The 27,410-nt window shown below is 32.9% G+C and overlaps 1 pseudogene; it reads left to right on the top strand.

Annotated features, from left to right (window-relative positions):
- Window positions 1-24,960, top strand: part of LOC149573098 (methylthioribose-1-phosphate isomerase-like) — a 107,508-nt pseudogene extending 82,548 nt beyond the window's left edge.
- The last annotated feature ends 2,450 nt before the right edge of the window (window positions 24,961-27,410 follow it).

Here is a 27,410-nt window from a genome sequence, read left to right on the forward strand (position 1 = left end):
GAGAAAAGATAAAAGTAGGAGCATGATATACAGATAATGGCACAATCAACTCAGGGGGAGTTACAAATTTTTTGAGGTATATATTGTAAGTTACAAATTTTGATCAAGTTTTCTTTAAACTCTGTATATACCAAACAGATTAGTAAATGTACTCATAAGGTTAGTTAAGTGTTTTTGTCACTCATGTCAAAAGGGGAGATTGTTAACATTATGAAGATGAATTAATGGGGAGAAAAGATAAAAGTAGGAGCATGATATATAGATAATGGCACAATCAACTCAGGGGGAGTTACAAAATTTTTGAGGTATATATTGTAAGTTACAAATTTTGATCAATTTTTCTTTAAACTCTGTATATACCAAACAGATTAGTAAATGTACTCATAAGGTCAGTTAAGTGTTTTTATTACTCATGTCAAAGGGGGAGATTGTTAACTTCATAATGGTTTTTGACGCTTGAGTGCCAATACACTTACCTACTTTCTCTATTGGAGCTAAGTGCACCATGAATGCTGAGCCACAACATGAGCCAAGTGATCTTCATGTGCCGAGTAGTTTTTAGATGCTGAGTGAAGATTAGGTGCCGAGTAAAGTTCAAGTGCCGAATGACTTTAAGTGTCGAGCAGAATAAAGTGCCGAGTGATATTCAAGTGCCGAGTCATAGATGATGTTGAGTAATACAGAAATAAAACAAGTGCTAAGTAAGCCAATTTTGTTTAGGTTCTGAGTTATCCAGGAAACAGCATGTGCCGAGCATCAAGTAATGCTTCAGGAGCCGAGTAACTCAGAATATCGGCATAAGAATTTGTAATTGCACAAACTATGATGCAAACACTTTTTGTAGCTAACATAAGGTAAATCTTGAAGGATTAAATGATAAGATCAAATCTTTTATCTTTCCTATGCAATCTACATGCAGCCAATAAGAAAAATGATGAAGGCATGCAATCTATGAGAAGATATACAAGGGTGTATAAGGAAATCTACTTTTAGAACAAGGTTTATCAGATCACAAAGGATCAAGATCAGAGAAAGCAGAACAAGTGCCTCCATTTAGCAATCAAGGATTGTAATCTATCAGGTTCATTGTACCTAATAATTTCTAGCAATTGTATTAGAATGAAAATCCTATGGTGATAGGTTATCTTAACAGCGATTTCGTAGATCCTTTAAATAGGTGATTAAATCCTTTAACAGGGTGACACTTCATGTAAAGTGTTTGTAAATCCTCTAACCAGGTCACTATTGACACAGTGTAAAGCCTTTAATAGGGTAGACCATCATAAGTGGTTGAACAATATTGCTGCAGTAATTTTTGTGGGTATCATCCCCACCCCAGTTTTACCTTCTTATTTCTAGAGGGTTTTTGGGTTACCAAATTCCAGTGTCATGTGTTGTTGATGCGTCTCTTAGTTTCATGTTTTCTTGATGTATTTACATGCATGAAATTTACTTCCACCTAAAAGTTTTATTGGTTAAAAGTGTGATAATTCTGATTCACCCCCACCCCCCCCCCCTCATAAGTATTCTTCCTATTTGAATATTCCAACACCATCATCCTTAGGAAGACATGTTCCCACTAATGCAATTTCAAACAAACCACTACATTTGATGGAAATAATAAAAGATAATATTTGACTATCCTCATTGTGAGAGTCTCACAACATTTAATTGTTTTGTATTTTACCTTCTAAGGTCTTCAAGATCTATTTCTACTCACTATGCATTAATGTCTTTTAGACACTCATTCCATGATTTATGACTTTAAAACCTATACCACATTTAGTTTGATAAGAATGTCATTTCTTAACTTTATAGTATTATACTTGACAATGAAACCATCCAAAACTTTCCATCAATACAATAATGACATATTTACTTTCCAAGAAGCATTGCCACCTAAACATTACCACATTTGCAAAGAAAGGGGGATCCATTTGCATGAAACACATTAGTGTAGAAAAAGTCTGGTTGGGGTCAATAACACCATCATTGGGTGTGAAAAAAGCATAGTTCAAAGATACCTAGTGAAGGTTATCCATCTAGGCACAATACCATGAAGAGAAACTTTGTTTCACCAAAAGAAAATGCTACCATGGAATTCAAGAAAAGAAGAAGGCAAACTTACTATCTAGTGCCTGTTGAGGATAGAAATGATATAGAAAACATACAAAGTGTATGAGTTCTTGATACCCTACATGTTATCTGGTGTTTAGTAGCTCCATGAAATAGCATAAATTTTGACAATCTTCATATAGGTTGAAGTCGTATTTGCATGGTCTTGTATTGTTGGAGAATGATACCATCTATAAAATTATTTTCAACTCCATCCATTCCAAATTAAATGCATTTCCATGTTCAAAGATCCGAAACGAAAGGAAAAAAAGTCTTATCCTATATGTGTCTTCCTATTTGGGTCTAAGTTTCCTTCCAATACAATCTTCCATTAAATGTGCACAAGTACTAGCTGCCATGATATTATAGACATAGAGCTTTAGTAGATAATGAAAAACCTAACTATGTGTATTATCTCACTAAGGTTAAATTATTCATTTATTAAACTCCCTTGAAGAAACTTGCAACATGCCTTTGACAAGACTCAAGAGAACACAAAGGTCACAAAACTTCCTTTTTGACTCTTTGAACTATTATGAAGTATGGGAATGTGGAAATGACCACATCAAGATATTGAAATGGTAAGTGATGTAATAGGATAGGGTGGTGGTATTCAAAAACACAATAAGAGTTTGTAATTTTAGAGGTTTAGGTACTCAGCCTATCAACAACCTCTAATGCTAAATTGTCAAGGCTTTCACAATATCACACAATGGTGGATTTGGTTTCATAGACTCACAACTAAGAATCCATTACAATTCCATACCCCCACTTCACAAAATCTCCTCAAACTGAACCTAAAAGCCCAATACTCTGCCTATTAGTCCTACTCCATACTTAGAATATAAATAATTCTACCTTTTCAAGACAATTGCAATGTAATGATGCTTACTCATGCACTGTTTGGTGTTCTACAACACATCATAGACTTCCTTATGTTTATTTTGGACTAACACAATTAACCTTGACTGGTGCCCTATTTTTATGCATAATAATTTACCTATTAACAAAGGTACTACATGGCAAAATCCACTTGGCACTTCCTACTAGTGGACAATGTTTTCTTATACCATCAATTGGTCAATTTTGAAAGGAATTAGTCCCAAGAGTTCTGCAAGTTTCAATCCCCAATTCTTGACTCCAAACTCAATTTTTCCAGGGCTTCCTCAATGTTCACTCTCCACCTTATCTTGTGTCCAATTGGTGATGCATATTCAATATTCTATTATTTACAATCTTAATAATGGCAACCTCCATCTTGTCGGTAAGTTATTCCTATCCTATCTTTTATTTTTAAAAATGCATCTATTTCTCTCCTACCATAACTCTCATATGACAATAGATGGTGTTGCAGTCCACAGGCCACCATACAAATAGTCCTTATTTCGAATAGATGTTTGTCTTTGGTCTTAGCTATTTTATAATTAGATAATTATAACCCTCCTTAGTGTTCAAGTTTGTAGTAGTCATTTGATAGTTGCTCTAAACAACCTCAACCTCATAAGAAATCTGCAGACCATAAAAGAAAAATAAAAGAAAATTAGTTAATTGCCAAAAGTATGTAAAATGGTACACTTCAGCTATGGAAAATTGTTGGTTAGGTCTTAAACTGAATCACTTAAATTGTTTACAAATTCCTTATTCTCAACCTCCGATTTTAATTTTGTTTCATTAGATATTTTTTCGGTATTTTCTTTTAGTCTGTTCTTTGGTCATTTCCATAAACAAAAATTGCAAAAAAAATATAAAGGGTTCTAAAGAAGATAATTGATTAGCTGAGGGTTTAGTTACAATTATTTTAGCATTTATTTTAGTTTTCTCTTAGGTTTTAACCATAACATTTTTTTTATATAATTGACAAAAAAGTCTAAAAAGGGACTTGACAATATTTACATTTATTCTTTACACATCGATCCTTACTCCAATAATTCCAATCAGATTTTCTTTAATCAATGAGGCATGGCGATTGATCTCAATTTTGCTTCTTTTGGGAATTTATGTCACATTTTATCAAGTTCTTTTATGTAGCCTACCTATATCAAAATTTCTCTTCAGATATGTCTTTGATTGGAGGTATGTTTTATCCTTGTTTTTGGGATTTGTGATAAAGCCTCTTTTCTAGGACCCTCTTTTTCATTAATGTTATCTTTGGAAGCCTTTGCTAGATTAGAATATACGTGAATTTCTCTACCTGTACCATGAGATTTTCAATCTGTAGCGTGTTATTAGATATCTACAAAGTGATGGAATTCTCTAATCCTTGTTCGACCATTATTCTTCAATTCCTTCCAAAGCCAAGGAGTCAAGACTTTCACAACATCCATTCTTGATGTTAAGGCACTAGTGATATGATAATTATATTTACTTCATTAACACAATGACTAAAAAGAATGAGCAGTGTTATGAGAATTCTTTAACTATTAATTGGATTTTTGTAATAGGTTAGATGGGGTACCTAGCATCAGAGTCCTAAGAGAATAAGGAAGCATCTTAAGAGGCTTGTTTAGGATACTAATCTCATGCAAGAGATTTCTATTTTTCTCTACCAGCACCACAAATTTAGACTCCACATTCTCCTTTCATAGTTTTCTATTAAGATCTCTTGTCAAGTTATTCCTCATTTCTTCATACATTTTATTTAACTCCACTCCCACTCTTATGAATGCATGCTCAGTTTGGATTATACAATCTCTTGCTTCCTCTACAGTTATATGTCTGGTATCTATAACATAGGAAAACAATTTGATACCATTGAGAGTGAGGTACTTATATCTGACATTTTGTGTGGGTTATAGAGACGAGATGATGATTTGGCAAGTCTATTCATTCATTTTACTACTATTATGTATTTATGCCATCTAATCTATATTTATATCTTTTCCCTGTATAATGGTCTTGTTAGTACCCCTTGCAATTGCATTAAAATTTAAAATTGTATTTTATTCTTGTATCCTAATATAAATCAAAATGGTATCTTGATTTCCCTACACTTTCAAACTCACTCATTGAATTTTAATTCACTTTTGGCTTTCATCAGACTACTGTTTTAACTTTTTTATAATGTCCACATATTATAAATTTTGAAATTACTGAATTGTGCATGCACATAAGCTTGTTCCTAAGGTGTGGGTTTTACAACTTTTGTAGGGGTCAACAACATATTGAATGCCTTGTTGTTTCCTCTTTTTATTCTCATTCTTAGGTTAGGTGTTACTATAGCTACTCTTTCCACTGTTATCTCTTATTAAGTGAACACTTATGGTCATCAAATGTGATGATTTGTATTTATTTTGTTATAGTTCTTTCCTCCAGCATGTGAGTTGTCCTTAGAGAGAAAGTTTTAAGAATGTCATATTTGATGGATTAGATTGATATTAAGGTTATGAAAGTATCTTATTGGCAATCTTGTAATATAAGTCTATTGCCATTAGTAGTTCTTGTTCCTACATTAGTTGACCACCAAGTAGTGTTCTTGCTCTCGTAAACATTCTTGTAGGTTCTCAAGTATGGGTGCAAGATTCTGAAGTGGCTTGGATTGATGGAGAAGTCATAGAGATTAAAGATCAGTAGGTTAAAGTTCAGACAGTTGATGGAAAGTTGGTAAGTAAACTATTTTATTTTGAATGACAATTTCTTTAGATTTCTTTTTTAATTTCTTATGATTGCTTATAATCAGTTTAACAAAATCCTACCAATGGAAATAGGTTTGTAGGAAAACCAATGGCTTATGTCTAGGAATATTATTTCTAGTGTTTCTTTATGGATTGTTTATGCTTGCATTTTGGTCAACAGTTAAAAAGATTCTCTTTCAGAGAAGCTATGTTGCACATATTTCTTTTTTAGGACTTCTTTCATTTCCTCCTAGCAATATAATCATGCTTTATGCATACTAACCTTGTTCTCCACATTTATGGGGACCACACAACACATCAACACAACTCTTTTCGCATTAATAAATCCACTTTCTATAAGGCTTTGTTTGATATCTTGAAACTCAAGTAAGCCAAGAAATCTACTCCAATTGTATGCTTACTCTTTCACCAAATATCCTACACTCCCTTCACTCCCAACACTATTTTTTCCAGAGTTGCTAGGTACTAGCCATAAAAAGTTTCTTCAAGGCAATGAATGAGGTTGAGAGAAGAGAAATGGGTCCTAGGAGCCTTCTTACAACTTTGGACCATTCCAACTATTTGCAACAACCAATGGAATATCAACACTAGACAAAGAAACATTTAACTAAACACATGCACTAAATAATAGCTAAAACACTATCATCCACCATGTGAATGCAAGCTCAAAATAAGAATCCGTCACAAATGTGGCCACCCTACTTGAATAAATTAAAGCATGATGACAGTACAACTAAACTAGTTAAGAAGCTTCATTAACTATCCTCAAGTGTTTCATACTTTTGTAGAGTTTAGGAATAATACTCATACACCAGGACTTAACTTGTGTCACTCTATAAATTCACACCTACAAAATGTCTCATTGATGTGATATTATACACTAAGTAGGAGGTCATGTAGAACTTCAAGCTATTTGACACCTTTGAAAGATAATCACAAATTGCATCACTAATTTTCTTAACCCAAAAGATTTTATAATTGCCATTCTAACAATGTGAATGTATTGATACATTCATTAGTGAAAAATTTAAGATTTAGGAAGACCTTTAACCCTACTAAGAAGGGTTATCAAATCATTGACCTCTTGTTGGAATTTAGTATAGGGGAGTCTTTGGCCACCTTGCAATGGTAGGCTTGGATATCTTGAGCCAGTTCATGTTCATATTCTTCCCACATTTCTCAAAGTGCTTGCATTATAATCTTATGCTGACTATATGATGATAACAACATACTCATTGATGTTTGGGCATCTAAAAATCTTATAAATGAAATGCTTGTCTAGCATTACAATTAGTTTAATCTAAATTTTTAATGTTCTTTCTCTCTACATCAATGTGACTCAAGGCTCATTTCATTGACTAACCTTCCCCTTCAATTCCCTATCATATATGTAAAATGAACATTATAACATGTATCCCTCTAGCATCTTGATCTGTGGATGGAAGAGCTAGAAAAAATGACATGATGTAATCACATCTAATTTCTAGATGTCCTCAATGGTGATGAACATGCAAGCCAACTAAAATTTTAGCATCTCCAAAATAAGCATGCAGGATCCTTATGTCATTTTGTAGCTCTTCAATTACATTTGCTGCATATGATTGCTAATAATAAGACAAAGCTAACTGTACACCCTCTACTATGATGGCTTCCAATTCTATCCTACCCCCAATCATGTATTGAACTGCCATTACTAGGAATTCATCTGGTAGAAAGAACTGGAGAAGTTGTATTCTAATAATAACATTTAGGAGATATTGTGCAATATGGAGATAAAATCCCTTCAATTTGTAGCTTTGGAGTGATGCCCTCACATTACAATTTTGCAAGACTACTTTTATAAACAACAACACTAAAGCAACTAGTTCTTAACAAGTGAAATTACCAAAATTTTATTGTAAAGATGATGTTCTAACGGGCGTACACTTTGTGTTTCTATTTCTTGAGCATCACCTTTCCTATTAGGAAATTCATGGTTTTTTTCGTATTCTTTGGTCATATGTTCTAGGAGGAACTTATTAACTTGCATGATGTTAATTTTCAACTTAGTAGTGATCTTAGTATTTGTTGTGTGTGAATTGTAGGAAAGAATTCTTTTTCTTTGGGTTGCAATTTTGAAATCACATTCTAGCTCTCCAAATTTTTAAATTTGATGTGACTTTTTCATTCTTTTTAAACTTCATTTTTGTTTGGGGAATATTTTTCCAACTCTAAAAGGACCCAACTCTAAAAGGACCTAACTCTAAAAGGATCCACATGACATTTAGGTTTTATCTTCTATTTCACTTTTTTTTATATCTAGTACCCGATACTACATCTGTTAGACTTGTTTTCTTGATTTTTTACATTGATGGTTGGAAGGGGTTATTTCCTCACATGAATCTGTATAATTCATTGGTATAAAATCCATCTTTTCTGATCAAAGAGGGAACCAATAACTAGTTTATTTTTTATGTAGAGTCCTCCATTATCACCCTAGGAAGACTAATTCAACTTGAGGATTCAACAAGAAACTTAGAATCCACTCAAGGAGTTAACCTCACTCAAGGATCAAATGAAGTTGTTCAAATTTATAACTTACTTCCACACACCATTCTTATGAATTCACTTCCTACTTCATTGCCACAATCTCTTATTGCATCAATTTCCTCCTAGGTCACCTAGTGTACCTAGCACCTCCACCATATCAAAATCCAAATCAGGCTTCTCTCACTGACCCTAGCACCTTGGATCATCTTATCATGGCCTATCTACCATGATCCAACTCTCCACCAACTCCCAATAACTCACCTCTCACCATTTCCCACTTTAGCCCTTCTAGGCATGTCTAGTAGCTCTTCATAACCTGAAACCAACATATTTCTCCCATAGTCTCCAAAAAACAAAAAAATATTTTTATACTTTTGGGTACCCTTTAAAATTTTTTTAAATGCCTAAAAACCTTAGGCTCTCACAATTTGACTGGTGAACACTTCCTTCACAACCTACCCCTTCAAGTAGTCTTAATTAGCCCTTGCCCAAAGAAGGAACTCAACACCCCGCTTAACTCCAAGACTCCCAAGTGTGAAGAAATATTCATAGACCTTCTAAAACATAATATTTCCAAACTCCCAAGGTTTCATCACTCACTGTATTCCTAAATCAACAAACCCTTTTTTCTAGGGTCAATAACCTAGGTTTTTTTTATTGAAACCTCCCTTCCCTACAACACAAAGATCCAATAAAGATTATAACACCTCCAACTACCTTCTTATACACATAATCACACATAAAACATACCCTTCCTTCATTGGGATCCATCCAACCAATCACTGTTGTTGTGTAGGGTTTAAAAACTAGACTTTAACAGGTCTTTTCCATGTTCCCCATCGACTAGCACCCTTCCCTGCAGTCAAAGTCACATCTTATATACAAAATTTATCATTGGAATCTCCCACCAAACCATAGTTAGCATAGTGGTGGGAGTGCCTCACATTTCAAGGAGGTTTTAAAACCTTTACTGTTGACTGTATCCTATAACCAGTGACTGTTCCCACACCAGTCAAGTTCTTGTTATTGCCAATCAAAAAAATAATGAAATGTTTAAGTAAGGAATTAAAAAAAAATCTAAGGAATGTTCCTAGATCATATTCAAGCAAAGATCACAATAAATAACATTCAAACAAGTCACTATTATCAAACTGTACCCACAAAATAGTGAGTTCCAAAATTGCAGAGAATTTTATTTTTCATTGATTGAAAATGTTACAACCTCATGCCATTACACATCAACCTTGATATTTTTTCACTCACGTGAAATCACCCCTAAGAAAACCTCTACACTACAAGAAACTGATGCCAACCTCTAACTAACTCGCCTAACTATTTGCAATAGTCAAAACTAACTGTGCACTATCATAAGATACTTAGAGATTTGTTGCCAAGTCGACAACAAAGTTGTCAACTCAACAACCTAAACATATAATGCCAAAACAAAAGACTTTTAAAGGTTTTAATGATAAAATTTATCACCCTATAACCTTTACTAACCCAAATAACCCATTTAAGCGCATTTTAGGCCATTTTGCCATTATAGGAAATTTACAATATTGTGCACGCTTAGTGCTTGTAGCAACATTTAAAGGATTGATTATCTTTATTACATCTATTAAGACCCTTATAGTTCAATTCCATTAACACCTAACCTAGGATAAACCCAAATCCATTCCTAGTGACCCCTAGGTACCTTTTAGACTCAATAATGCCATTAAAGCTTACATTAAAGCTTTGATTACAATATGATCAATCTATGATCAAAATAATATCAAATCTTCATGATTAATCTCATTACAAGTTTTAATAAAATTAGAAGTCTATTTGTCTTCCAACCCTCCCAAGGATCCATTAGTGACCTTAGTGCACTTCATGAGTCCTACTTGTGACCTTGGTGCTCCTGCACCAATTTTTAATGTAGAAACTAATGGTTGTGATAGATTAGTAGAGGACTTGGTGGGGAATATGAAGAAGACACTTTGAGTTAGTAATGATATGAAGTATTGCTGAGGTCTAATCATTTATGTATACTCAGGTCAAATCATTTTGTATATATATACTTCTAAATTTCTAATGGCATTTTAAAATTTCTTGAGTACATGCCTATATTGAAGCTGCTGAAAGAATGCTGATAGATGATGCCAATTCTAACAAAGCAATCAGTTTACATGGGGCTAAATTTATTCTATGCTAGACCAATAAAACTCAGAACCTTAATGTTTTGACTCATTATAACACTAGAAGGTGTGATAGAACTTCAATAATATGTTTGATGTATCCATTTCTTTGTGAACTCTGCATGATTCTAACATAACTTAGTGATGTGTTTGGCCAACCTTGCAATTGTTGGATATGGTACTGCTCGTGGTGTGATTTGTGCACTTCATTCTAAGGGACTATTAGAGATTTCTTTTTGCACAGAGACAAGACCATTCAACCATGTATTGTGGATGGTTCTTTGTTAATTCCTATGACCGAACTCTATATTTTAGTCTATAAGAATTCACTTCATGTCAAAAATCTTCAAGAAAAATGCTCAATGTTGTTTGTATCTAGATTCTAATAATTAATGTAACTTGAAAAATCATCATAAACAATTTTGACTCAAAAAGTTATTATAGATTATTTCAATTTAAAAAGTCATCTACTTTAGCATATGTAGTGATTTCCACCTGTCAGCTGATTGTTCATTTGCTGTCAAGAGACTATTTTGGTTATTATTTGATCAAGGGCCATCTCTAAACATAGAGAGTGTATTGATGGTTGACAATTTCACAGCCTTACTGATTATTGAAGAGATTAGGTGGAATTTTTCACAATATTTTATTTCATCTAGTCCTGCTTGTGCTACTATTTTTGGTTTTTGAAAGCAACATAAGTTTTTGATTAGCATTCTTCCCAAGAAACTTCCCTATTGTATCCCTCAAAGTTGATGACACATGAAAAGTGCTCAACATTTTGATCCAACTCTATATTTTATTGAAATTCTATATCTGAATAATTTTATTGTGTATGATTTCAATATCAAGATTTATATTGACTTGAAGATTTGTTACATTTCTTTCAGGGATCAAGTCTCATCGCATATGAATTGGTCCATGATCACATACCTGCAGTCCTTATCCCAGATTCTATAGCAATGACATTGCAAAAGTTAGGTCATGTAGATGCTATAGTTGTAGGAGCAGATAGGATTGCAACAAGTGGTATGTAGAATTACTATTAACATCCTACAATTTCTTTGATATGATATTTGAAATAGATGTTCATCAAATTAAATATCATTAGATGATTGGCTGACAGAATTTTTCCAACAACATTTGTTCTTGTATGTTAAGGCTTGCTAAGTTGGTATTATATTTTCATAGCTGACACAACAAATAAAATAGGGACATATTATCTAGCACTCTTAGTTTAAGGAAACTTGCAACAAAGAATATAACTATTTCCACATAACCCATAATAGATCTAAAATAAACACAGATTTAAAATCCACACGCAAGAGAATAGACAACATACCCACAAAAATGTGACACAAGATATACCCTGGGAAACCCTCATTAAGGGAAAAACCCAACCTCCAAAAGCATCCATCATCATGTATTATTCAGCAAAAATCCACCATTGCAATACAACCATGGAAGCCTTCAAAGCCATAGCTGCAACTGAGCAATCCATGTGAACAAGCATGAATCCACACATCCCATGCCATGCTTCCAAACTTCACAAATGCTTCCTTGGCTAACCTGTCAAGCCTTGTCCCACTCAAATCTTGCCTTTTGTCTTCTCCTTTCTCTCACAACAACTACCCTTGTGGCTACTTATATAGTAGTAAATCTCACAAAACCACCAAGTGGTATTACATAAACCATGTGCTACCTAACCTATTGAACCCATATTTAATATTGGACATTTAATTCTTTTTCACAATATTAAATAATTACATTAAATATTATCACAATGTTACAATACCACTTATCGAGTATATCCTGTGGAAATATTTCCATGTTGCATGTCCATCTAGGTGCTCCTAGATACGACATTATATAATAAAATATAAATAATACAATATAACAATATTATGCAATGTTGTTAACACCCATTATCTCAACATTTAGCTTTCCACCATCATATCCCATTTTATATAGCTACTCCTCTAATCTCAGTGGATCTCTCAATTTCCTCTAGTGACTATATAATAATTGAAGAGAGGTCACTAAAAGAGCTAACTCATGCTCTTGGTGGCCAAGGTTAACAAGTAGCTCCATCTGGGAATTTTGTTTGGAACCTTGCTTTTAATATTACTCCTGCAAATCTTATCTTAGCCATTATAACTGAAAAGGTGCATTGTCATACCTACTCTTTTGTAAATAAACTATCATTTCAAGAAAATATTGGTGGAGATTTTGACCAATTCTTGATAGTTTTATACCAAGTCTTGATCAAAATTTCCACCAATTATATAAAAAAGACCAAACATGGGTGGAAATTTCGACTAGTTCTTGATACTTTTCTACCAAGAATTGGTCAAAATTTCCACCAATTCTAAAAAAAATTTGACCAAAAATTGGTAGAAATTTCAACCAACAATGAAACATCAAAGCTAGCAAAAATTAAAAATTTTCAACTAATGTGTTGATCAAAATTTTGACCAACGTGCAAGTCGGTTAGAATTTTGACGAGAAAAATTACCACGAATTGCTTGGTCAAAATTTTGACCAACCTGCATCAAAATTTTGACCAAAATTCATCAAAAATTGAGTTCAAATTTAGTAGTGCTAGCCAAGTAAGGAGTGTGAGTGAGCTTGGACCTTTTCAAGGTCATCTCTTTGTTTGAATTGTTCCTAGGTGAAGTTTCCCTCATAGGTGGTTTTGGTGTGTTTGTGAGTGTATCTTGTGTTAGGGGTCATGGGTATAGAACCTTGAAAGCATGAGAAAGGTATGGTTTGTAAACCATCTTTCCTACCATGATGTTTTTATATCCCATTTCATGGATTGGAGCTCCTAACATATCATTTGGAGCAAGAAAGGAAGAAGATGTCAAAAAGATGTCAATTGTGCCACAATTGTGCAAAATTTGTCAATAAGGAAAAAATGAAAAAAAAAACCATGAAAATTGATGTCATGGAGGATAAATCATGCCTAGAAATCATTTAGGGATCAAAGTAGATAGGTTTGGAAGTTTCCAAGTAAGGGAAAGCAAAATTGCTCAAAGATGCAAAAAGTTGTCAAAGTTGTGCAATTTTTGGAAAAGTTGCTTGACAACTTTTTGACAAACAGTTGCAAAGCACAAGAAAGAGGTTGATGGTTAGTCCAAATTCCTAAAACATCTTTGGGAGCTTATAAAACCATGAAATAAACACATCCCAAGAGTTGGAAATAATAATCAGTAATTTTGTGCAATTAGACCCATGATTTCTAGTTTAATTTTAATAGTTTTTGAGGTTTTTGATTACCTATACAAAATAATGGATTGAAACTTTCATTATAGTGTTTGATATTTTTTTTTCATGTTTTTATATTACTTTTCCATTTAGGTAGTAAATTTTCAAGTATTCATTTAAGTAGGTTTTACAATTCATTTGTAAATTTCCTATGTGTTAGTTCAATTTTGACTCTTTTGGCAACAAAAGCTCCCCCATGAGTTCCTACAATGAGTTATTCATTGATTTAAGGTAAATGGGATTGGAGCCTATGTACATAGTGTACATAGTTTTTGGGGCCCTAGAAAATGTGTTAAGCAATTTAAATGTGATGCCCTAGGCAAGTCTTTGATACCTTGTTAGGTGATCACAACTGAGAAAGGAAGGATTTGAGGTTTGAATGTGAGGAATGCTTCAAAAGAAGTGGTGTAGAAGGAGGAGGGAGGAGGGGTGAGTCATGTCACTATTTTCCAAAGGAGAAGGCTTCACGACAAGTTTTGTTGAGGGAATGATCATACCCTAGTCAGCCTTGTCATACATGTTATGAAACCCTTAAATATAGGCATAAAAGCTGCTTTTAGGTGTATAGATAGCTTGGAAACTTGAGACCCACAAAATCCTTTAGTTTTTTCAAAAGGATACTTGAAAATATAGTTTTTTTTCCACCTTATTGAGAGAAAATTAGGATTGAAGTCCAAAAACTCAAGTTGGAGGTTTAATTCTAGTAGCCTTGTTTTTGGCAGTTTTGGAGTAAGAGTAAGGAATTTGAAGGAAACTTGTGAAACTTTTTGTTTAGAAGGATAGGAGAATATTGAAATCACTTGTAAGATCTCCTCACTCTACAAGGTTGAGAAAAATGATCAAGAAAGACTAAGGAAGGAAGTCAACAAGCTAGCTTGAAGAGACATTTAGAGAAGGAAAGAACTAAAGCCATTGGTGTAACTAGGTAGTGAGTAGTTAGAGGATAGGGTAGAGATCCTATAGAGATTAGGGTGTCAAAGGAACCCAAATAGGCTACGAGAAATCTTGAGCAAGTCCTTGAGAAAATAAGGACTAAAGGAGAAAACTACCCTAGCATTACATCATTTTCTTTCTTTTCCTACTACCTATTGTCTACAAACATTTTAGTTTCACATTTACTGGTTTTTTAATTTATTGTGGGTTCGCAAAGAGCTAGATCTTATAAGAAATTGAACCATAAAGTTGTAGAAGGTTGGTGAGATTCTTCTCCCTTTTTTGTTTCATACATACCAAAAAAATGATTTTGTATTTATGTTGGTAGAGTTAATACTTTTTTGTTATGTTTTGGAGGCCAACATCTTTGCTTTGTGTGTACTCAGATAAAGTGGTGTTGCATTTTTCCTTAGGATATTTCATCTATTTTAGATTATTGCCAACAAAGTGTGCAATTTGTTTTTGTATTTTTCTTATATGGGAACCATTTGGGTGCATTTTATTTTATAAATCTATTTGTCAGGTTAATTTGGGTAGGGTTAGTCCATATCTTGAGACAACAATGTGTAGATTGTTTACTATGTATCAAAATTATAATTCACAAGCACAAATAACCAAAGACACGTGGATACATGTACTTCCTTGGTTTTGTTTTGTGGAACAATATTTACGCATATGTGTTTTAATGTTACTAATCATAGAGCTAGATTATGTGAACATCTTATTTTTTCTTTATTGACAACTAGATTTGCAAGTGCATTCAGAGACGTGTTACCAACCATATATCTTGGACCCTTGATTCTATCTCAGATCCTCCTATACATTTTTTCTTGCTTGAGCTAATATTATCAATCTTACCATTTTTATTTTGTATCAATACTATTCTGGTCCATGCTACTGATTGGATTTATATTGTTCCCCAACTTATTATTTCCTGTATTTTTAAGTTTTCCCTTTTTCATTTAAAAAATGATAGCTTTTGATCTTTTTAGGCACAACTACTTCCTTAAAATTGCAAAAATAACTTTAACAAAACCTAAATAATCTTATAGGCATTTCTTTTTCTTTGATTTTTCAGGGACCATTACCCGAATCTAGTGTATCACATGGCTCAAATGACCCCTCTCAATATATTATCCCTTTTGTATAAGTTTGCTTCCTCAAATGGGATGAATATATTGGAAGCATTTCCAAGGCTAAGAATTGAATTGTTAGATTAGCAATCTTAATTTCTCAGCCTTTGTGCCTTGTAATACTTGAAAAAATTCTACCTTCCCTCAAAACCAATCAATCCTTTATCACTCTAGATTCATTTAACTCTTTCAATTTTTGAATTTTAAACCCCCAAAATTGGTCAACCTAAACAAAGATCATGCTAAAAAATTGGACAAAATCCAATGCCACCCTCAAGTGAATTAGATAATGTAGCGCACAGTGAAATTACTTCTCCAATTTTATTGCTGAAATCATATCCTAAATGATTAAACCGTATCTTCCTCTACTACACACAACAATCTTGTCATTGTAATGGCATATGACTACAACTCAACATAGGAAAAGATATCAAACATGAGATATCTTCAACTCAAATTGATCTATTGTTTGTACAATATTAGTATGTTTTAGTTCAAATATCGATTTATATAAAAAAACTAGACCAGCCCATGTTCATGTTTTGGCTAGATACGAAAAAATTTATTACTTGCCAAAGCATCTATTATATAGGAATTTTCTATAATCTTTGCCTTGTTTTCAATGTGTATCACTACTATACAGTTTGATTCATTTTCCTCTAATTGCACTATTAAGGAGATTGCAACCATTGGTGATGTTGTTTTTTTTTCTTTAACTCTATGTATTCAAACTTTAGACAATTTGCTAGGTTTAGTAGATCTTCATATTGAAATATTTGCACTTGAAATTTAATTTTACCTAGACAACATGAAAATAGAGAAACACAACACAAAATATTTCATAGCATTGTTTACATACATTTGAAATATTTTTTTTACAAAAGACTTTTGTAATGAATATAAATACATACGTGCTTTTCTCTACAAAATCACCTCTACACAAAAATTTAAAAACAAATGTACAAAATATTCTCTCAACTTTTGTTGTATATTGGATCCACAATAATATTGTCATTTGTTTGTAACAAAGAATGCACAAGGTTACAATTTTCCCTCCAAAAATTTGCTACCATCGCATGAAGAAAGATCCCATTTACTATTAAATTTTCAATTCTTCTATTTCCTACCAACTATCTCATATTAGACAAGTGTTTAAAAGGCATAGCATTAATAAGACATGCAACCTTTATTGGGTCCACTTGCATAGAACCGTATTATATCTACCCTCTTGCTTAGGAAAAATAAGTGATATATTTCATTATCAATGTATCTTACATTTTACTTTTACCTTTGTTAATCCTTGGGAGAATAATAGTTTGAAATAGATTTTATTATTATATTCATTATAAAAGTGATTTAGTTCTTTTTTTATTTGTGTCATTACAACTCAAGTATTGATTAAAATAAAACAAAAAGACTCTCAAACTTTATAAATAGTTCAATAAAGCTTGATAGTTTAACAAAAAGAGGTGCAATTAATTTTGATGAGCTCTAATAATAAGATACTAGAGTTAAAGGTAATTTTAAGTAGAGAGCTAAAGACTCCACTAAGAATTTGGAAAAATTCCCCAAATCAAACAAGCAACCCAACATTCAGAGTATAGTAGTGATCAATAAAGAATATAAAAGGAAAGTAAAGAAAGTGAACAAAAAGAAAAGTTCTACAGAACCTATAAATGGATAGAGGAAATTAGAATCGGGAAATAACATGGAGGGTGTTGAGAACATAGGAATGTTGCTCAGAGATATTGATGGAAAAGAACTATTATCCCTACAAGAAGAAAATTTAGCCTCTAATGAGATTAAGAAAACTATTGAAAATTCTAAGCTACATGAGCAAAAGACCAAAGATCCATCATTGGAGGTCTCTCATCCTGACAGAAAGTCTCCAAAGAGGCTGACCAAATTTTGCCAAACTCCAACCCCAAAGAGAGAGTCCCCTTAAGCTATTCCTAAGGTAATAATTAGAGGAAAAAATAGGTCCAATGATATCCCAGTGCTAGAGTTCCAAGACTTCTTAAATAATGATTTGGAGGAGAAGGAAAACATTACAAAAGTAGCCATAAAAGATGATGACAAAGGAAAATTAGAAAGGCTCTCAAAAGAATTGATCTGGGTATTTGATATGGAAAATGGAGACAATTGCAATAGTTTAGAAAAAGAAGAACTGCTACAATAGATATTACAACTGGGAGGAGATAATTATACCTTTGAAGATCTAAGAAGGGACATTTTATCCTTTGAAGAAGAATATAAGTCAAATAAAGACATTGATGACATTGCAACCAAAAGGTTAGGTAAGACTAGGGATAGTACATCCTTTGATCAATAAAGATTAATCAAATAGATTCTATAGGAGCTGGTTAATGAAGAAGAGGAGATTATGGAGAACATTCAAACATAAATAGTCGAAGGTGCTCATGAGAATATGGAACAACTGGGTTTAAAAATGAATAAGGAAGGGGTTAGATCTCCTAATTTTGGCAAGACAAAACCAAAAAGAGGAAGAAAATCCCTCAAGGAACTCAGACAAATAGATTGTCAGGCTCGTGAACAGCAAAAAATTAGTTAGATTTTTAATATTGGGAAGGGGAAGATCCTTCCCAAGGAGCAATGAAGATTACTATGTGGAATGCTAGGGGCCTAAATTCTCCTAGAAAAAAAAGATTATTAAAACAAAATCTAAAAAAATTTGAATCTAATATTATTTTATTACAAGAAAAAAAGCTAAATAGGATAGAAGTTATAAATTAGACAAGTAGTTAGGTAACTGGAATCTTTCTTTACAAGAATCTATAGGCACTTCTAGGGGTTTAGGGTTTATTTGGAATCACAGGAGAGTAACTATAGAAATTTTAAGTATGAATAGTAATTGGATTAGCAGTGTAGTCACAAGACTAAAATTTTAAGTATGAATAGTAATTGGATAAGTAGTGCAGTCACGAGTTTGAAATCTAATCTCCAGTTTATCTTAATTAACATTTATGGTCCAACTAGCAATATAGAGAAAATAATAGTATGGGAGGAAATCAACCATTTTTTGAAGTTTCATCAGAACAACCTAATTCTGTTAGGAGGAGATTTTAATACCATTCTAAACTTAAATGAAAAAGTAGGAGGTTGACAACAGGTTCCCAAATCCTCTAAGGACATCAAAAAATGGTGTGACTTTCACAATTTGATAGATGTTCCATGTAAAAATGGGAATTATACATGGAATAATAAGTGAATGGATTTTAATTACATTGCATAAAAGTTAGATAGGTTTTTTATTAAAGGAGACCTCGATGCTAATAATTTAAATATTCATTCTATGATTCTTCCAATTGCTAGTTCTGATCACTTCCCAATTAGAGTAAATTTTTTTGAGCCTCATAAACCTATGAGGAGCTCATGTAAATGCGAGAAATGTGGTTTTCAAATCCAAGTTTCTTAGATAATATTAAGAGGTGGTGGTCACAAGGTAATTTTGAAGGGTCTAAGATATTTATCTTCGTCTCTAAAATGAAGATGCTTAAAGAAAAGATTCCTAGATGGAACAAAGAACATTTCAACAATATCTATAAAGAAAAATTGGACATTGAAGAAAGGCTCAAAGAATTAAATTCAGAAATCATTAAGAAAGGCATGAATAATGACAATTATCTCTTAGAAAAAGAATTGCTTGCAAAACAAGAGGATATCCTATTCAAAGAGGAAATTTTTTGGAGACAAAAGTCGTGAGAAAGGTGGTTAGACAAGGGAGATTGGAACACTAAATTCTCTCACAATTCTACACTCTATAATAGAGCCAAAAGTAAAATATTGAGCATTAAAAATCATATGGGTGTATCAACTGACAAACCAAATGAAAATTTGGAAATGATTTGGATCATTTTTAGAAAATCTTAAATAATTTTGAATGGTCAAATAGAGAAGCTCAATCCCATATGCTTAAATTAATCCCTGAGTTGGTTTTTGTTGAGGAAAACATAGCATTAAATAGTCCTATAACACTAGAAGAAGTTAGAATGGTCTTATTCAACATGAATCTTGATAAATCACTAGGTCTAGATGGTTTTCAGGCCTTTTTTTATCAGAAGTGTTGGGATATTATTGGAGAAGATCTCTAGAATGCAATCAAAGCCTCTAGAAAGGGTGGATCTCTTTTATCTGAGTTAATTACACCTTTCTTACCTTGATTGCCAAAATGCCAGAGGCGGAGAATCCAGGTGATTTTAGGCCTATTGCACTTTGTAACACCATTTACAATTTATTTTTTCAAAGATTTTAGCAAATAGATTAAAACTAATACTTCCAAAGATTGTCTTCGAGGAATAGATAGGTTTCATTCTAGGTAGATCGATTTTGGATGGTATTCTTACTATCCAGGAAACTATTCACAAATAGGCATATATGTTTATGAAATTGGACATCTAAAAAGCTTATGGTATGGTGGATTGATGTTTCCTTTGTAAAACCCTAGAAGCATTTAGTTTCTCCCATCAATGGATTAACCTCATTTCCAAATGTATATCTTCTACCAAGATATCCTATTCTTATGAATGGGTCCCCTGAAGATTTCTTTAATATTTCGACGAGAATCAGACAAGGCAACCCATTATCCATGTTTCTATTTATAATCATGGTTGAAGCTTTCGAGAGATCCATCACAAGGGATCACATTGAATAAAAGATTAAAGGTATAACCATTACTAGGAATATCCCTAATATAACACATCAACAATATGCAGATGACACTGTTATGCCAGGCAAAAGCTTAGTGGAGGAAGCAAGGGCCTTAAAGTCCATCATAGAAAGTTACATGATGGCTTCTAGTCAAATAGTGAATAATTTTAAATTTGAAATATATTTTATCAATATGGATCTCGAGATGGAAAAATAAATCTGTCACATTATGGGATATAAAATAGGTTCTTTCCCTTGCAAATATCTTGGCATAGAATTAGAAAATGATGTTAAGTCCAGCAAGGTATGGGACAACATATTGGAGAAATTGGAAGCTAGGATCAGCGGTTGGAAAGACAAGTGGCTCACAAAAGCAGGCAAGAGTACCAAGATAAGATCAATATTGATAGCCATTCCCATATATCCACTATCTTGTCTCCCCCTTCCCAAACATCTTAATCATAAGTTAGAAGCTAAACTCAGGATTTTTTTATGGAACGATTGCAAGGAATCCAAAAAATTGGCCCTCATTAAACGGGATAATATTTGCAAACCTAAAGAATGTGGAGGACTAGGAATTAAGAATTTACAATGGCAAAATGAAGCTTTAGGGGCCAAATTAGTTTGGCACCTATATACTAAAAGAGAGCACAAATGGGCCAAGATCATGTATAATAAATATTTGAATGCAGAAGACCCCTCTTTGATATTTAGGATCGAACAATTGGAAATTCATGGTCAAATGTCATCATCTTGTGGACAAATACCTTACTTGGGATACTGGTAAAGGGGATGAAGCCCTTTTCTGGGAAGATTCCTAGGATGGGCACCCCTTGATAGATAATAGTATTATCCCAGGAAACCTTAGAGAGAAGTTAATAAATCTGTGGGGTAGTAGAGTAAGTGACTACAAAACTAAGATCTTCATAGAAGGACATCCAAGATGGATTTGAAAACCTCTAAAAGATGTAGGGATTGATCTAGCCAACATAAAGGCATACAAAAATTTAATCAAAGATAGGAAGGTTAAGAAACTTGAGGGGAATGACAAGCTCATTTGGGCAGCTTCAAAAAATGGTAAGTACAATGTGAAAAATGGATATAAAGTACTAATAAACTCTAGGAGATGGGATGAGGTGGAGACCCCACTCAGTCTTTGTTGGGAACTTGCATGTTTGCCAAAGGAAAGATATTTTCTTTGGGTGGCATTTCAAAACAAGATTTTGATAATAGATAGATTTCGTAAATTAGGTTTTGCAGGTCCTTCGCAGTGTGTTCTATGTAAACATGATAGTGAAGATGCTAATCATCTATTATATAGTTGCCTGTATGTTCGAGCCTATTGGGAGTGGCTCAGATAGAGGTTAGGTTGGTCTTCCCCATTTCCTAATTCTTTATTTGACCTGCTAAAAGGTTGAGCCTCCAATATTTGCAAGAGTATCTATAGTAAACTATGGAACATTTTTCCATCTATTCTCACGTGGGAAGTCTAGAAAGAAAGGAATAGACAAATTTTTAGTTACATAGAATTGAAATTAGAAGAACTAATCTTAAAAATAGAAGCTCGTATGGTCGAAACAACTAATTCTCACCTCAGGAGATCAAGAATAGAAGAAGGTTCCTTCTCAAAATGGGATGGAAAAATTAAAAAAGTTTGGACCAAATTGATAAATCCTCCCCTTGTCGATCTAAAGAAAAGCAAGGAGGCTAGGGAATAGTGTAAATGTACCCCCCCTTTGAAGGACTAGGTTAAGCTTAATTTTGATGGGGTAGCGAGAGGAAATCCAGGGATAGTAGGATTTGGCTGCATTATCAATGATTATACAGGTCAGTGGATTGTTAAAAAGCCAAATATATTAAGGCTATGTCTAAAAACTTGGAAGAGCTTGAAGCATTGGAAGAAGGCTTACAACTATGTCTTTTCTAGGTTTATCCAAAGTATATATTGAAGGTGACTCATAGATTGTATTAAATGCAATAAGGAATAGAGTTACCCCAAATTGGGTCCTCAACTCTAAGTTAGAAGAAGTTTTAAATCTAATGGATAAGTTTGAAGATATTAGGATTAGACACATATTTTGAGAAGGGAATCAAAAGGTAGACTTCTTGGCCAGTAGAGGAGTAGATGATGATAATCTATTGGTTTTTAGAAACTAGCTCTAAATCTTGAACTTGCATATATAGTTCTTCTAGCTTGAAGGTAATAACAAGATCTCCTAGTTTTTCATTAAGATTTAATTAGGATATGTAATCAAGCCAAATTAAAGATTGGTGAAATGGTAAAGGGGCCTTAATAACTATTTTTTTCATTTTGCTCTTTATCCCCCTCATGTCAACAAGAAGAAGGGACTTAAAGGGGTTTACAAACAATAATATTTAAAGGGGTTATAACTTTCATAGGTTTGTAGGTAGGCAACGACACCATTTATTAGGATGATTTAGACTCCAACGTATGATGTTATGATAATCATAATGTGTTAGGTCTTTTGGATACAACCTATCTATGTTATCATTATTCAATAAAAAATAGCTTCTTAGATAATTAAGGTCTCTCAAGGAACATCTTGAGGTTTTGGTGGCTGGCTCTTTTTATTTTGGTATAGAATCAGGTCAGTATCATGTGGATTTTCCAAAGTTGAAGATGGACACTAATATTTGTGTATATCACACCTTCGAAGTTCACACAATGGCCTTTCATGGTAATATCAAACTAGAATTATGGAACATAATCCTTAGAGAAGTTGATAGAATGACCCAGATTGCGGTCAGTAGAGCTATTAGTGAAGGAATTTTTAAGTATAAGTATATCTGGTGGAAAAGAAATGACGTTATTGCCATTTTCATTGGCTACATGGCGAGAGCAGGGATCAATAAATGAGTAATGGTAAGATTATGTCTAAATATCTTTGATTCTACTTGGTGTCAAGGTATAATGGAAGCAATTATGAGCTTGGATGAAGATCTGTGTGTGCCCCTCCCTAAGATGTATATGGATCATCTCCAAGGAGTCTTATTGTGGCCAATATCCCTAGGAGACTTGCCCTAATAATAAGGGATAGGGTTGCATTCAATATGGATTGGCCCAAGATGGGATCTTGCTTCCATTTCCTCTTGGGATGAAGAAAGCTCTCAGCTGGGGCCAGACATGAATGGCTCAGCAACTATCTTAGTCTTTTTAAGGTCTACATTCATCCAGTTGTGGGATTGGGCAACTTAGATAGGTTAGATTTTGTTACCCCCAACATAGGAAAGACTAGTAGAGAAAGGTCCACTTTCGAATTTTTGCCAAATTTTTAGGTAGAAAACCTTAATGATATTGTGGAAGTGATTATGGTATATTGGAAGAAGTAAGAGGAGTTGCAAAGGAGCTAGAATCAAGCTTTTGGTTAGTACAGTATGAGTAAGATGACTGTGCTATGAAGCATAGTCTTCTTTAGATAAAAAGATTAAGAGTTAAAGGTCATTTTATTCATATTAAGCTTATAGCCTTAGTATTTGTTTCTTTAAATGGTAATCTATATTAGTCTCTAATAGGTAAAACTAGAGTTTTGGTTTCAGTGAAAATATAGTAATTTGACAATCGTTTGTAATTAGTAACGGGTGGTTTTGATTACCATCGATTGTCAAAATGGTGATGTATACTAGGATGTCTATTCTCTTAATCTGAATATAGATTAGACAATAATAGGCTTTCATTTACACTTTGGAAAAGGACATCTTTTGATGAACTCTCTACACACTTGTTCATGAGTTGTGTAATTTAATATAGTTATGAAGAATTGATCTGAAATGTAGAATGGATATTATGGTTGTTGATGATCAATATTTTGACTTCACTCATTAATTAATATCCTTAAGGATATTTGCATTCACATCTTCAATGGCTCTCTATTTTCATAGACCTTTTTAGCAGGGCATGATGTGTTAGGACTTAGAATCACTGTTTGCCCAATGCATGTGGTTTAAGTACTTAGGCTTAAGGTTTTGAGCTCAGAGGTGCTGAATGATGATAAGTATTACCTTTTTTAGTTTAGGATATTATTTCTGACAATTTTGATCGAAACTAGTCATTTAATGAGAACACTTTGCATATCTTTACATAAGAAGTGTATCCTAACATAGTTATGGAGAATTATTCTGAAAATGTAGAATGGATAACATGGTTTCTAATGATCAATTTTTCAATTACTTTCTATACCAAGATCTTCAAGGAGTATCAACGTAAGCAATAAGAAGAGACCTCTATTTTCAAATGCCTATCCAGTAGTGCATGAGGAGTTAGGACTCAGATACATTATCAACATCCAAGTTTGAGGTGTTGAGGATAGAGGTGATGATTGATGCTTAGTAGTAATCTGGTCTGTTAATGTGATGTTAGTTTTGCTGATACTATTTCGAGACTAGTTTTAGATGTTGCTAGCTTTTAGGCAGACTAAAACTAACTCTTTTGACAATGTTGGTTAAATACAGGTTCTTGAGCTTTCATTTGAACAATTAAGGTAGTTTAATGAGCTTAAGGAACTAAAAAATTAAAACTTAGGATCATCTCCAAAATACAAGGTTGTAGTTATTGTTAGGAAGACATTCAATACAAATATTATCGATGTTTTAAGGAAATAGTGAATGTATGAATATAATTATCATGATGTATATAGGATTTCTTTTAAATAATGTAGGAACAATTAGGACAATTTGGTTTTCTTTCCAAGGTTAACATTCATAAAAAAGAGGTTTCTATTTTATTTCAAACCATTTTGAATGCTAAGTCAAGAAGGCAGGGTTGAGTGTTGCGATAAGTAATGGGAGGAGTGTAAAGTACAATGGCAAGATTAGTTCAACTAAAATTGGTCACAACTATAGTAAAGTACCTTTGATGATTGTATCAAATTAAACTATAATATTCTCTTTGTAATCATAAAACATGATGTAATTTGACTGGGGTATGCCCCTTTTATGATGTAATAATAAAGGACATTAGTCCTAGGCTAGACTGGAGGTTTTTTTCTCTGCTCTTTCCTACCAGTGCCCATTTGAATGGAGAAACTTTGATGTAAATTAGCAATTTTTATTAATAAATATATTCAAGGCCTTGGTTATTTACCGATCAATTTTTTTTAAAAAAAGTGGAGAGCTTATAAGATGAATTGTTTCAGTAGAATTTTGTCATCTAGATTAAGCTATATAGTTTTCACTCTAATTGGAATTTGAATTATACTTAATTGGAATTTTTGTAATAATTTAATAGTAAGTTCCATTTACAAGCAAAATTGATATTTTAGAGGTTCTTTAAATTTTATAATTATTTAATTTAAGGGCTTGATATTTTTATAAACTAATTATTTTTTAAATGCTACAAAATTATTAAATATAGATAAAATGTTATTTAAATTAATTTCTTTCTTATTATAATCTTAATTAAAAATGATTTCAAATAACATCTTAGTTTTAATCATTTTCATTAAATAATTTTCCATATTTATCCCTTTATCTACATCACTTGTATATTTCTACCATCATTTTTCTACATCTCTTCATTTAGAAGTATATTTCTAGCTTCATTTTCCTCTCCAACTCTTCCCCTCTTTATCTCAATCTCTTTTTAGCCTCATTTAACCATTACCTTTATCTACATTTTAGGCAAGAACTATGATGCTTTGGGTCACTTGTGGTTACAATTGCAATAAGTATGGACATCAAGCATACAAATATAGATCTAAGTTTAATCAGTCTTCGAGACAATATGAGTACAATGGGTATTGTTATACTTGTAATAAGTTTGGACAAAAGTCTAAGAATTGCATATGGAAAAAGAAGTTCAATTGGGTACCTAATGAGAAAGGCAATACTATTAACTAGGATTACAATACAAACATTACTTGCACTGCATGTGGAAGGTATGGTCATATTGCTACTAACTGTACAAGATTTAATTTTGGAGGAAGACCTAGAAATTGGAGGAATACTAGAATGACATGCTATCATTGTCATAAGGTTGGTAAATTAAGAAGAGACTCCAAGTGGAAAGCATCAACACCTAAGGTAGAAGATACCAAATGCAAGGGTAATGTTAATATTGATGACATTCATGATCATATGGGTAAGACTCAGAAAAAGAAGCCATAAGAAAGAAGATCTTCAAATGCTATATTCAACGACACCTCATCCAATGGATCAAGTGAAACCTCTACCACCAACTGAATCATGCAAAGAGATATGGAAGTTAGTGTAGTTGGTGAGTCATACCAAATATAGTAGTAAGTGGAAGTTGAGTATTGACTGAGATAGTGAATTGGATGGTATTCTTCTTGTGTTAACTGAGCTAGATATGAACATTTTTGATTAACCAAGTATCCTATGATAACCAAGTGAAGATTGGAAATAGACTATAATAATCATGGTTGTGGTAGAAAGTATTTATTATGCCCTAAAAAATGCTAATTGTAACTTTGTTAGAAATTGGGGTTTGAATCGTTCATTTGTTTACCTGTATTTTTTAGTTCTCAAAAGCTACTTGTACAAACCCAAGAAATTTGTGTTCATTGTGAATTTGATAGAGAATTTTAGTGGAGAGATGAATTTGGCATGAAGAAGAACAAATCAAACCTATTTTTGTTTCATTTTCACTAAAACCCTATTTTACAAAATGACATCAAGTTCTGCAATTGTGAAGACAAGCAAGGTTAGTAAGGTCAATTGATTTTTAATGAGGAATATGAAGAGAAGAAATACCATTTACATCTCAAGGTGGTTACACAAATTGATAAGATTGGAGTGTTTTTGTCATTTCCATAAGGGTTTTATTAGTCCAAAATATGCATGTAACTTATCACCACAAAATTGGTGAGGTAGGAGATTATAAGTTGTAAGAGACTTACAAGAAATTATGTGTGAATGTAAAATTGAAGGAAAAAAACAAGGAATTGAAAAAAAAAGGGCTCACATATGTTCTGCAT

This window comes from Cupressus sempervirens, chromosome 2, assembly GCF_028749045.1.
Source record: "Cupressus sempervirens isolate cs-2001-9-10 chromosome 2, ASM2874904v1, whole genome shotgun sequence".
Taxonomy (NCBI): domain Eukaryota; kingdom Viridiplantae; phylum Streptophyta; class Pinopsida; order Cupressales; family Cupressaceae; genus Cupressus; species Cupressus sempervirens.